General features: G+C 39.8%; 1 protein-coding gene and 1 long non-coding RNA gene across 12 annotated transcripts in view; one reads left to right on the top strand and one right to left on the bottom strand.

Annotated features, from left to right (window-relative positions):
* The window catches only part of LOC126872395 (basement membrane-specific heparan sulfate proteoglycan core protein-like), a 291064-nt gene that overhangs the window by 218995 nt on the left and 58181 nt on the right, over window positions 1-13888 (bottom strand). The window lies entirely within an intron of this gene.
* LOC126872397 (uncharacterized) overlaps window positions 1-13888 on the top strand; it is a 33257-nt gene that overhangs the window by 10004 nt on the left and 9365 nt on the right. The window lies entirely within an intron of this gene.

The raw sequence follows: 13888 nt of genomic DNA, 5'->3' as shown, positions 1-13888 counted from the left end.
ATTACGTAACCAGCGTTAGCGAGTTTATTGTACGTGGCGAGGCATTTGGCTATTTTGAGGATCAACGTTTACAATTTGCTACGGCTACATGTGTTAGGGTTAATTGTTAAAGCTCTATAACACGACTAGAGACGAAAGCTAGTTTCTGCATCCTCTTGGAACTTTCTAAGATCTTTTTTTACAGCCTTATACGACTCGTTTCTTAGAGCTTCTTCGGGGATCGAAAGACGATTATATATATTTCATTGCTTATTTCACTTCGAACCTATCACCTTATATAGATCCGAGACTGGTTTTACTCTAATGTTAAAATATACTCACACAAAGATGAAGAAAACGCTATACATCAACAGGATACAAAAGTAGATTCGTTCGAGGATTTCGTATATGTTTCTCTGTGTTTCCAATTCCAGTGGACTTCGGCTCCAGTTGCATGCAAATTAAGCGTTTGTTTAATCGTGTTACGGAAAACGGAGTTTCATCGGATATTCCTGAATGAATAATCGATGAATGTTGCAACGAAAGCATCCCGCAATTTTCACTTGCCATCGGCGAGAATTCCACTGGGTAAACAAGTGCGTTGCTTTGGCCAGGAAGACGCGCGAGAAAAATTCGGTGAGAACCAATGGTATGTTTGTTCGGCGAGTAAGAAAGCCACGGAGCAACGCTCTACGATGAAGGCGAGAGAAGAAAAGTTGCAGCCGTTGAACAGACTTATTACCGATTTATCATCGAGTGGAAATTAGAACAGAAGCTTCGGCCCGGAATCGGTGGCAAAAGTTTCCCCTTCGCGCCGCTTGAATGGGAATAAGGAAACGACGAGCGCCTTCGTTGGCCCGCTCACAAAAGTTCCAAAGCATCTCCTCGACTATTACTCCGATGAAGGATGATGACTGCCCCTCCCATCCAGACATGGGTCATTTGTTATTTACTGACCATTACGCTTCGACGTGATCGAAATCTTCGGTTGCTCTTTCGAAGAGATTGTATCCGGCGTCTCTCTGACTCTATATCGACTGTATTGTTCAAATATCGACATTCTATTTGTTGGAGGGTAGAAAACATTCGAGAGGTCCGGGGAGAGACACGATAAGTCACATTTCTTTTTTTTTTTTTTTTTTTTTTAGAGAAAAGCAGTTCCAAAATTCAGTACGTTGTCAATCAATATAGCAAAATTGCTAAATCTGTATCTTTTCAGCTTTTTCGAAATGTTCAAAATATCGCTCCTCAGAATATCGTAATTTTAAAAACGATCAGATATTGCTAACTGTCTTAATAATTATGCCCCTTCGCTTTCAAATTCGAATTTCGTCAAATGTTATGTTTCCTTAAAAACATCCCTACTCAAAAATCGATAAAAACAACGAGAATTACTATGAAACCCTATCGTATGAATTCTTAAATTGTTAAATTAACAACACAAATTGGCAGAAAGTTTAGTATAGTTGCAACTGGAAAACTAGTTGCCCATTTTCGCCATTTTGCTTCTAATCATTTACATGTACATTTAAATATTTATCGATATAGTATCCTAGTAACATACTATTCGAAGATAACAAACGGTTGACGATTTTTTCGAATAACTCGTTCCTAGTGGCTGCGTCTCACCGAACCAGAACGACATAACAGTGATTAACACGCGTTGATACTTCCAGCGAACTGAAAACAAGCCCAATTAAAATGACGATCAAATATGAATCCGTCCACGCGGCGAGATCTTTATGTATTCAAGTGCAATTCGCATTAATCCGAATGAATTATTAAATGCGTCCATGCCAGGCGAGACTCGCGCAGAGGCACGAATAAACGGGTATGAATATCCCGTGCTAACGCTCGAGAAGTTGGCCACAACAGACAAAGCCTATTTAGGGGTGCTCGTAGAGAACGAATTAAATGTTCACTCGGTTCGCGAATGCCAGTGGGGGATATATAGCTCTCACGTGCCGATTCGTAGGTGCTCATTTTCAAAACAATTTATTCCATCCGGCCACTCTCGATCGGTAAGATAAATACAGCGAATAATAAAAATTCCAAAGGGAACGTAGAACAGTCAAGTGCACCAGAAAATGAACTTCGAGCGCGTCTTAAGATCGATATATATATATAAGCAGAACTCTCAGTAGCATTCTTCTTGTACCTATCATTTCTTTCTTCCAATTTCTTTTTTATTCTCAACCCTTTCTTTTCCTCCTTCAGTTTCTTCGTTGCCCTTTTTCCTCTTCTTTCACGCGAGTTTCCACGGGAGAAGGAAAGGAAAGAAGAGTTTCGCGAGGCGCGAAGCCCCGTTAAAGCCTTCGCTTTAAAGCTTCGCAACTTTGGCAGAAAGTTCGCCAGGTTCGAACTATCGGGAAAACCTCGCCGCAGTATAAGCTCGACCTTTCCGATATTATTATTGCTCTGGGCGAGCCTTGTACTTTCGGCGTCCTCGTTTTTCTTCCCCGCTGCCTTTCTCGTTTTACTTTTTACTTACTTTCGACCCGCAGGACACGTACGGCCCCCCGGGGTCCCGCCCCCAGGATCTCAAGAAATTCCGCGGTTTATTCTACTTTCGAAACAAGTCTCCGGACGATTCCTGAATTAATCAACAATTTATGGCTGATGGAGTCGTCGACCGCTCGATTTTTGTTGAGCAACTATACGCTTGCTCGATAGGAAGTAACAGTAAGTGGAAATAGTAACAATGGCGTCTCATCTGTGTAATTGCAAGTCAAACTAACCCAAATCCATTTCCTTCTCTTTCTTCTTTGTCCTTCTCCCGTTTCTACCCCATTTTCCTTTTCTCTGCTTTCATTTCACATCTATTTATTTTTTCCTTCCTTTCGTATCATTTTCTTCTCTGTTTCTCTTTCTTCTTTCAATTCCGTATTTCCTCTCTCTCTTCCTTTTCCTGTTTTATACGAAACATGTTTATTATTTTTCCACCGAAAGCAGAAATAAACTTCGCATAAAGGTTCATATTTTTACAGTCCAACCGACCCGCGTCCTCTACATCGATAAAATAGCGATAGCTTGTAGTTTTTGTATATGCAAATAAATACGGTATAAATGCATATTTGAGAAAAGTAAATGAATGAATTTTTATGAGACAGAATGTCTCGGGCTTCGATCGTACTACGAATCCTAGTGTATTGCTACAACAGCTAATAAATATCGGCATATATCAAACCCATTATGTAATAGCCCAGGTAGAATTTGTGGCAAGTATATCGCCAATGGATATTCAATTTGAAAAAAGAGGCGCACGATTAAAAAGTATTGTCTGGCGTCGTACCGAATGCAAGTCCGCCCCCCCCCCTTTCCCAACATTCGATGAAAATGAACGTATTCTCCTGGGCATCGTATACTATGCGCGGTCCACGCGTTTGCATTCGGTTCCACGGATAATAGCGTAAAGGTACATAGCACGAACGGTTCGAGAAATGGAAGAACAAATACCGTGGGACACGTAAACGATACACATTACGTTTCTACGTGACTGAGCTACGACCCATAGAAAATGTCGCGAACAGAGGCGTTTGTGGGATGAGCCAACTGGCATGATAGATACCAACTGGCATAGCAACTCGTTACAAACACTGGAGAATCGTTCCACCAAATTTATTTTTATCTGACACAAGTTACTCGTTGATATATTATTTGAAAATTTTTACACGTCGTATAGAGATAGAATATAATATAATGATTTTAAATTGCTAAGGTAATAATCAACCGATTAAAATTTTATATGAAGAATTCAAAAATGTAGAATTAAAAAAAGATTCAAAGGCAATGTATTTCCATAGGGTTTTAAGTTACATCGAATAGCTACACAAGTTCGTTCTTTGAAAATTCTTTCACGTTTTTCCAATTCATTAAATAACAGAAAATTATATTAATTATAAGTTATAGTAATTTTTTAGAGTTTTATAAGCATACGATTCTTTCCAATCTAAGGTACCACATGAGTTAATAATTCTTAGAGATTTCAATATTTTAAAAAATTAAGCAATAATTTCCTAAATTTTCTACGATTAGAGCACCAGGTTATAAAAGTAAATTCTTTAAGCATTTCGTTTATGTGATTAGAATCATAAACTCAGGAGAACTACTACAACATTATTTAATCATTTTAACAGAAGAAAATAGTGGACCTTTTTTCGAAGTCAATTTTCCAGCAATGCGAACCTAACAATCTCGTATCTCGGTTGGATGTTGTAAAAAGAAAAAAGGAAGATTATTAACTGGCTCGTTTTTAGTGTGCAGTGGAACGAGAAATATTTTTCTAGCTGGTATTTTCTCTCTTCAAATATTCCTTGATTAATATCTTCCTTTTCCGTCGTTTTTAATGAAATATATCGATTGGGAACATTGTGTCCGTGGATGGCTTGCGCTTTGTAGCTAAAGCTCCGCTAATGCATTTTATTACATATATGTATACTCTACCAAACAAATCGTACGATCTTGTAAAAAATATTCCACAGTTCTAGCCTTGGTTAAAATACACAGAAACCTATTCACGTTGAAGCAATGGAACAAGAAATTTCGTGGATCAAAATTTTTTAAATTCAAAGAATTGGACATTGAAGATCTAAAATTTCAAAGGTTTCAAGATAAGAATTTTAAAATATAAAATTCTGAAAGTTTGAAAATTCGACATTTCAAGGATTCGAAGGTTCGTAATTTTGTCTAGAAGGTATTGGGAAATTAGAAATTTCAGGAAGTGGGGCACTCGGAATCTCAATAATTTGAAAATTAAAAATGTCGAAAGTTTGAAAATTAAAAGAGATTTGAAATTAAAAAATTTTAGGCATCTGAAAGTTTGTAATTTTAAAGATTTGAAATTTCGCAGGTCAGGAAGTTCGGCATTCCAAAGATTTCAACATTTCAAGATTCAATTATTTCAAAATTAAAGAATTTTAATTGAATCGCCATCCTTATCGACAGATAAAACGCTCCATACGTGGCACTTACAACTCTCCTTCTCTATACTCCAAACTGAACCTCTTCTAGCACGATTCTATTCTCTCAGCCCTTTCACCAGTGGTGAAACATTTTCCTAACAATGCGAATGGCACGTGCCTGGCCTACATAGTCCAGGTTGGTTCTTAGGTAGCTCGGTTCTCCTGATTCCAAACTCGCTCCACTGTTCTTATACCTTCTATCTCTTGGAAGCGTGGATTCGTGATTCCTGAGGAACTGTAGGGCTATGCAGGGCTATCATTTTGGAGAGAGAGAGAGTATCCTCTCTCCCGACTTTCGGAGGTCGGTTGGAGATGTTTAATGCAAACTCATCGATTCTCCAAACCGTCGGACATTTTTCTCCTCGTGCAAGCCTCTCTAAGGGATTCTCACGAAAGATTGCGGCGAAGATTCTATGAGTGATGGCGGTTCATAAAGTCGGATGTGGGCTGCGGTTGCCCTCCACGTACCAGCTACCCTCCTTTGCCTTCTAAAACCACCTCTTGACCCGAGACTCGAGCGATCCGGCTATTTCTTGCGGCGGATCCTCAGTGATACATCGACCGGAGAACGACACTCGCGATTCTTGATTAGCCGCATAATTTTTTCCTAACCCCTAGCTGGGATATCGCTTTCGTTTCGAGGATGGGCAACGATTCTTTGACCGAGGGTAACGAACTGTTTCAGATTCTGCTATTTCAGCCTACGTTCGCCAACGCTGCCATAGATAGAACAATTTCGATAAAATATATTGCCAGCATTTTAAAATATCCTTAGAAACTGATATTTTAGCATTTCTTCCTTTTCTATTTTGCAATTGTAAAATATTTAGTCATTGTTTCGTAATAGGGCGATATAATCACTGTATATGCAGAGGAATACAACAAATGATTTATTATTAACGCGGTAATTAGCACTATATAGTAGTAGAGTATTAGTAGTTAAATGCGTGTTCCTTATTTAACGGAAGCGGAAAATATATAATTCAATGAATACCAGCGATAAATTCTACTTCTAGTTGAGCACTAAAAGTGAATTGGCGAACAGTATGCGAAATTCATTAGTTACGAATCATTGTTCGACAAGATAATAGGCCCAATGTATCGATGAAGAACGGACAAAGAATAACGAATCTCACTGGAATGTTCTAGTTTATTCATCAAACGTAACATAGTCGCACTATCATCTATTCTGACTATTATAGAATTCATTTAAGTACGAGAAATTCAGTGTTCTAAGGGTTCGAATGATCTTATTGCAGAATAGAATGAATAGTTTGTTGAGTTCGACTAAGGAGAGTGTAACGTATGTAAGATGACGATCATAAAAATTCGTTTCGTATATGTGGATCGATCTCATCGACCAAATTTCTAAAACATCTGCAAACCAGTGCAATTGTGACTTAAGCATTCCCTCAGTAGATCCTTTCAACATCGATTCGTAAACGAAACGGCTCGCAAGTGGATACCCCGCCGCTTTTCCTAAGCTAACTTCAATCTCGAGAAACAGGAGCAGCAAGTTTTCACGAAACATACGACACCGCAGACCCTTCACCGGTAACTTTACAATCCGGCAACCACTCTTGGCACGTAAATGCACGCGAGGAAGTTTCGAGTAGCAACAAAATCCATCGGTGAATCGCGTGTGTATCTCGGTTTTTAGCCGGTGTGTCCGCACAACGACGTTATATCGTAGTAATCTCGAAGATAGCTGGCGAGAATATTTGCAAGGAATGCCACGGCATATTTTCTTTATCGCCAGGCAAGCACATAAAACCGCGTCTCGCGCGTCTCTCCAGCGCTTGATCGAAATACGATCTCGACGTCGGCAGACCACGTAACTTCGCCGCGAATCCGAAATACAATTCGACCGACGTTTACCACGGCGTCCAAAGTGGATGGCCTCAGTATAGTCTCGCGAAGATTCTCGAACGAGGGACACAGCATCTCTGTCTAATGAAACTCTAAACCGTCGGCGAATTTGAGTAAATTACATTAGCGGCGATATATCTTTAAAATTCGCTAGTGTTAGTTAAATTGACTAAAAACGCTAATTGGCGCTAATCAGCGTTCGGACAGTTATGGTAATTTATCGTTCGTTGTATAATGTAATTATACGTATTTATAAGAATTTAAATTATTCACATGTCGCTTGTGTTACATGGAACATTCTGAAATCAGATTAGCACTGTAAAGTTTGAAACTAATCAGAAAATGTATGTAGAAGCTGCAAGACGTTTGATGCAAATATGTATCGTGTATATCAATTGTAGAAACCCGAAATTAAAAAATCTAATATCAGCAAGTACGAAACTGAAAATGGCATTGTCTACGTTATCTAGCAAATTGAAGTTATATTTCAAGTTAAGTAAAATACCTAGTTCGCACTGACAACGTGGTTCAAATAGCTTGAATTCAAACGACTTCGCTGTATGCTACTGAAGTATCCGTTCTAGTTTCTACATCTGCTCTTATTAATCGTACGATTTGATTTCAAGTAGTTTGCATTCGAGCGTCCTAATTAATTTAAACGAGATTATAGATTGAATCTAGTTAGTGAAAGTACGAGGATGCGCAAATCAAAGTTTGGAAGTTTCTGATATTTGAAATTGAACGAAGAAAATTCTGTGTCCAAATTCCAGACCGATCGTCCTTTGTCGGGACACACGAAGTTAACAGGATCGTTCTGTAGCATTTTCAAGTGATTCGTTCACACGATACTTTGTATCCTTCCGTCAAAAAAATGTCTAGCGAACACGTCGACTTTAAGAAGGGCTCGCGAGGACCAGACGTTCCACGAGAAAAAGCTCTCCTTGACGTTTTCCCTGGATCGTTGCGAGTTCCTTGTCCTTGTTTCGCCCGTTTTCGCACCGCTTTTTCTTCCGTTTGGCTCCAAACTGCCGTCTCCTCGCGCAAAAAACACGATTTATACACAGGATTTCTTAGGATTTCTTTTAATTCGGCCCTGATTTATGAATCCAGGTTGTCCGATCTTCGAGGGACGCGTTAAACAACCAGGATTATTGTGCAGCATAATAGAAATAGATATTATTGGCAAAGATAAGAGTTTCCACGAAATCGTGCCAAATTTTAAATCAGTTCATCGACTTTCTGAGAATCAGTACGGGCGATTTTTATGGGCGGGAGCAAGACGGAAATAGTTAAAGCGTAGACGAGTCGAATGTGCCAAAGAAAGCAGTAGAACTCGAGGAAACTTCTAAGTTTGGCCATTTTTGCACAAGTATCGTCCGAGACACGTCTCTACTTTTCTTTTCGAATTCTTTCGGATACTATACGTCGTATTACGATCTTGATACTTTTTCCCATTCTTCGAAATCCCTTTCCCTTTCTCCTTCTCACTCATTATCGCGCAAATATAAATCGATCTTTCTTTGTATGAAAATGTACCGTGTTACATATTTCTATCCGTTAAAGCAAATTACGATCATTTTTTTACAGTGAAAGAAACCGAATCAATCCTCTTATATCTTGCTATTCATTTATTTCCTTGAATATACGGGACGCAGTCTCCTGTCATCGACGACGAATCGTTCTCAAAAAGAAGACTTCCCCCTCGAAAACTTCCTTAGCATTCATCCCAGTGACATAAAAAATCTGGCAAAAAAGAAGAAACAGCTTTCCCTATTACTCATCTTCTTTCACGTCTCAGATAAGACGGAAAATAAGAACAAAGAGTTTTGTTTCAGAAGAAACCAATTTAAGATTCCTACAGAATGTTGCGTCACGACGTTACCATCGATCTAATAAAATTTTAGAATTTACAAACTACGTTTTCCTCGAATTACGTCTCATTTTGGTAATATATAAAATGAAGTATTTGTTATATTTAACGAAGTGGGTTTTATTTCCTTAGGTATATAATTAACATAAAATCATACGAAAAGCCTGCTTATTACATTGGTGATCAACGAGTGAATGGATCAATGGATTTATTATAATATCATCTGAAGTAGAAATTGACAAAAATCGTTATCTGTTAAACGTAGCAATAATTTTATTGTTGCAATAGGTGTCAAAAATCTTGGATATTCTAAGTTCGACTGCTCATCGATATTTTAAACATATGGAAATGCAACCAACGCTGACAGCTAATAAATAAATTTCTATAATAGAAAAATGAATAACGCGAACTGATCGAATGACCAAAAGTAGAAAAATCCCGAATAAGAATTCCTGCGGATCCATATTTCGCTGATTGTCCATGAGGATTCCTCAAATCGACCCTTTCCTTTCGAGTAAGCGAGATTCCACACCGGGTCTTGCGTTTCCTTTGCGCGCGCGTCCAACCCGAAGCGTCTAAACGAAATTTCCTAGGTGTGCGGGGGCGTCGAGGGAGGATCAGCCAGCCAAGCTGCCAAACGAGATGCTGGAACCGGTGTGTGGATTACCGCATGCGAGCTTAAGCCTTTAGGCAAGACGGAATAGCTGCGCATTTTTACGCCGAGCGACGACCAAGACGACGCTCCCTTTGACAAACGCCCAAAAGAAAATGAGTAAATATAGACGGCAGCCTGGTTTCCTCGCCGTGACTTCGTGGCTGGCTGAAGCGTAAGCGTCTTTAGAAAATACAACCCTTACTCGTCACCCTTCCTCCGAGCCATTTCTTTTTCTGTCCTCTTTCAAACTTCCTTACCCCCAAAGCGTACGTCGACGACGATTCTAACCACGATCCTTCTCCTCTGCAATCCCTTTTCACTGGCTTCGTCGTCTCTTCACCTTCTTATACAGCGACCACATTGAAAAGAAAAGAATCGTCGCGATGCAACGTGGTTCGCTTTCCTGGCGGTGGAAATCTCGTTGGCACGAGGACCGGAAACGGCGCGACCCGGTCATTCGATCCCCGGAGATAAATAGCCGCCGGTTGCTTTGAAGACCGGAAAACGCCGCGCGTCGTTGAATCGCGACAATTCGATGAAAAGGGATGAAAACGGCGTGGTTCTCTAGTACGTAGCTCGTGTATCCGGATAAATAACGAATTATCTAAGCGAGGTCCGGAACGCTTCAGCTTTTTTCAGACCGTAAATAAACCGGACAAACGGTGAATCTCTAGCGGAGGGGGGGGGGGGGGCTGAAATCAGGTCGCTATAAATCAGCCGGCATTTCGTCGCCGGTGGATCAACTCGAAGGAAACGGCCGAGATAAAAGAACGTTCGTGTTAACCAGTTGTGTGTGTGTGTCTTTTTTTTTTCTATCACGGAGAAAAAGGGGTTGCGAAAAGGCGGCACGGTTTTCCGTATGCTCGATAGGGAACCAGTTCACTGTGTTCTATCTTTCTCTATCTTTGTCCCACGCAATCGGCAGATTGAGGAAGAAGGATAAGAAAGGGATGGTCTCTTTTTGATAACGCTCGTCAAACGTGTTTTCCTGACACCCTTAGGAAGAAAGTTTGATTAGATCAAGGAAATGGGCTTGAACGTTGCAACTTGGTTATACCTTCTCTTAAGCAGGTGTGCGTGTCTTCATGGATCTCACGTGTTTCTTCAGTGTAATTGTGTGCACGGAGTTGTGCTCGAGCTATGCTTAACGACAATTTTCTTCCCTTGTCCGCGAAGATTAAGATTACGCGGGATTGTTTGCCTGGCCATCGTTGATTTTTAAGGCAACGCTGCCAACGTGGAGTTAGTCCGTTATAGCAAAGTACGATTATCGCGTGTATACTCGCACGTATAACTAGACCACTCGTTTCAAGTTTTCCAAACGCGTGCTTTCGCGCGGTTATGTTTCGCCTCCGTGTTCTGCCATGCCTTGGAAACCTTCCTTTCTTCTCGTTATTAAGAAATGAGAGCGCACTTCATTTTAAACGACGCGATATTGTGAAAAGTCTAAGAATCGCGAAGATACTTACGGTAAGTAGTATTAGCGAACAGTAGCCAGACAATAAACGCGGATATAACACTATTTACTCGCCATGAATATTAACGGAGGTAATTGTTTAGAGATTAAATTTATTCAAGCCGCCGAATACAACGTAATGGAATACTTGGAAGAGCCATTACCCTTTACACACGTCTATTTACATAAAACCTCAGTCTATGAGGTGCGAGACAGTCTGACTGAAAGGGTTTTCACGTCTCTTTACCTCCTCTTCGGATTTGAATTAATCAGGCTAATTATGCCGGCCGCGAGTCACTTCGTGAAAGATCTCTCTTCAGATTTAAAGAACTGGTCGTTAATCTCCGCGCAAACGCTTTTGCATGTGTTTGAGTAGCAACAAAAATTGTATGTAATTTTAATCTTCAAATTAGAATAATTAAGCTGTGCAAAAGCTTTTAATTATCTACGTTATGTATCTTAAAATGGAAGCCGAATATATTTCTAGGAAATGTTTCTACGTACTATTGCATGGAAATGAATCTTTAAATATTATCTTCGTTTATCCATCTTTAAACTCATAGGTTCTTTAAAAATATTATAGCGAATATAACCCTGATCTGGATACGATAGGAGACGCGCGGAATTATGTAAAACAAGGTTTTGAAATATCGTGAACATAATAGAAAGTACGAACTAAATTTATTAAAATACTATTTGATAATATACTTGAAAAATCTGTTCCTGTGAAGAGAACAAAAGCAGCTTGCGCAAAACCTATATTTTTCGAAATGATCATTTACTTTCGGATCATATACTACTTACGAAATAGCGGCAAGATTAAAATAACGTCGAACATTCTTCTACATTTATTCATTTCCATTTGAAAGATAGTTTAATGTTTTAATACGTGAGAAACATAAATTAAAAATAGTATAGAATGAAATATGACTATACTCGTTTCTTCGTCAATTATCGGAGGATTACAATAATACTCAGCGTATCCATTCATAAAAACGAAACATTTTCGTCCGATAAGTAGCTTACTGAAACTCTTATCCAAGACTGTATAAAAAACTAGTAAAAGGACAAAGAAATAGCGCTATACTCGTTTTCCTTCTGAAATTATCGCTAAAATACGATCGGTTAAAAATAACGTCGCTGGTTTACAATACGATACTTACAGGCTACAATTACGATACCGTTGAACCAACGAAAGGCATTTAGAAGCAAAACCATAAAAACGATCGTGGCGATATTCAAGCTGGCGTGCGTGAAAACGTGCCTTCAATCTCGCTCGTCTAAACGGAGCCAGGGGAATTCGTCGCGAAAACAGCTTGCAATAACCGGGTTAAACGGTGACTGGTTTTCTTTAAAGGAACAAAGAGAGGTGCGTGGCATGACGGCATTTGCTATCGGTGGCCGTTTGTTCCGAGTAATTCGATGTTTCCCTGTATCTCCGATATTCGGGAATTTGCTCGCGTCTAACACGAGGCGCACGTTGTTAACAACTACGCTGGTCGAGGCAAATTAAACCAGACACAATTTCACGTTCGAGTGTGCTCGCGTTTCAATTTCGTTCGAATCCATTATTCCCGGTTATTTCTTACGTAATCGGTTGCACGCGAACGCGCCTCGCTTCTTGATACTTGGTAAAACCTGGCAATTCGAGTGAACGTTCCAAGGGCGAAACTCTTTGTCCGCTTTCCTCGGTCGTTTTATCGGAAACTATCATTGCGACCGTGCTTCGAATCCTCACACAGAGTGTTTCTTAATGCTTTTTAAATTTCAGTTTATCATCTTTTTTAAATAATATTTCGAGGCTTTTCATTTATCTGTGACAACCACAAATCAACAATACGATAAGTTATATTTGCTATCCTTTATAGAAGAACAATTCTAAAAACGAGTATATTATCTATTAACGAAATTATCTTTGTATTTAGGATTATCTACGTGTTTTTATCGTCTTCTCGAACAATTAGACAATATTAACAAGGTTGGTTATATATAGACTAATGTAAATGAAGCTATACTGACACAACGAGTCAACCAATATTATTCATTTAATTACAGAACAACTTAGATTTATCATCTACTTTTGAAAGGTGTTTGAAATGTCCGTGTTAATAAAATTGATCTAGTAAAAATTGTTTGTAAATATTGTGACACATGCTTCACAGTGGATATTTCTTGTACCTTTCTCATTTAATGCGCGATTTATAAACTTGCGCGATTTATAAACTTGCGCGTCGTCGAATTTTTTGCGAACGCTTCGTCAGCCGCGGTCTAATTATAACCTTCGATATAAGAACGTCTATTGTTCCGATAGAATCGCTGTATCTTAGTAAAGATACTTAGCGTCAACGAATAATAGGAGCGAAGACAAGAAGTTAGGTTCGAGCAGAAGAGAACGCAGCGAACGATTAAATTGCCGCACGAATACGCTACACGGTTATTACGAAGGGATTGCAGCTCGTGTTTCGCACGCCACGTACCCCCGATTTCTCTAAACCGGGCCAATTAATATTCTAAACACGCGTTCGCCCTTCTGTAATCGTTCGAGTCGCGAAAATCCGGCAGCCGGCAAGTTGCGAGGCGCCGAACAGATTACAGTCGGTTAAGCTTCCTGGGGATATCGGAAGATCAGAGCACACGGCGAAATAACAAGGGACGGAGCGAGAGACAGAGAGGGAGAAAGGGCAGGCGTATGTATGTGCACGAAGGGGGTGAAACTTTAATCCCATCGTGCGTCAGTCTGCGCCTTAATTACGTGACAAAATTTCAGCAGAGTGTGGAAGGATGAGCGAAACTTTGGTCTGGAACGCGATAGAGCAACGATGATTATTAAAGCCTTTGCTGCAGACTCCGATAAACCTTCGATCGTGCAATGACGTTGGTCGGCCAGCAGCGATTTTAACCTGGCTGCTTTAACAACCACGGAGCCGTTCTACCCTCGTCTGTTCACCGGCCACACCGATTTAATGTTATCCCTTTGCCTGGTTTAACGTACGATCAAAACCGTCTATCGGTTAGGCAAACTATGCAAATGGCGTCAATGCACAACCTTCTCTCCTAGTCACAAAAGAACTATCGAACGAACTGTGTGTAATTTCGTC

This window comes from Bombus huntii, chromosome 13 (assembly GCF_024542735.1).
Source record: "Bombus huntii isolate Logan2020A chromosome 13, iyBomHunt1.1, whole genome shotgun sequence".
Lineage (NCBI taxonomy): Eukaryota > Metazoa > Arthropoda > Insecta > Hymenoptera > Apidae > Bombus > Bombus huntii.
Note: the sequence above shows the minus strand (reverse complement) of the source record. Positions and strands in the feature narration are given on the sequence as shown.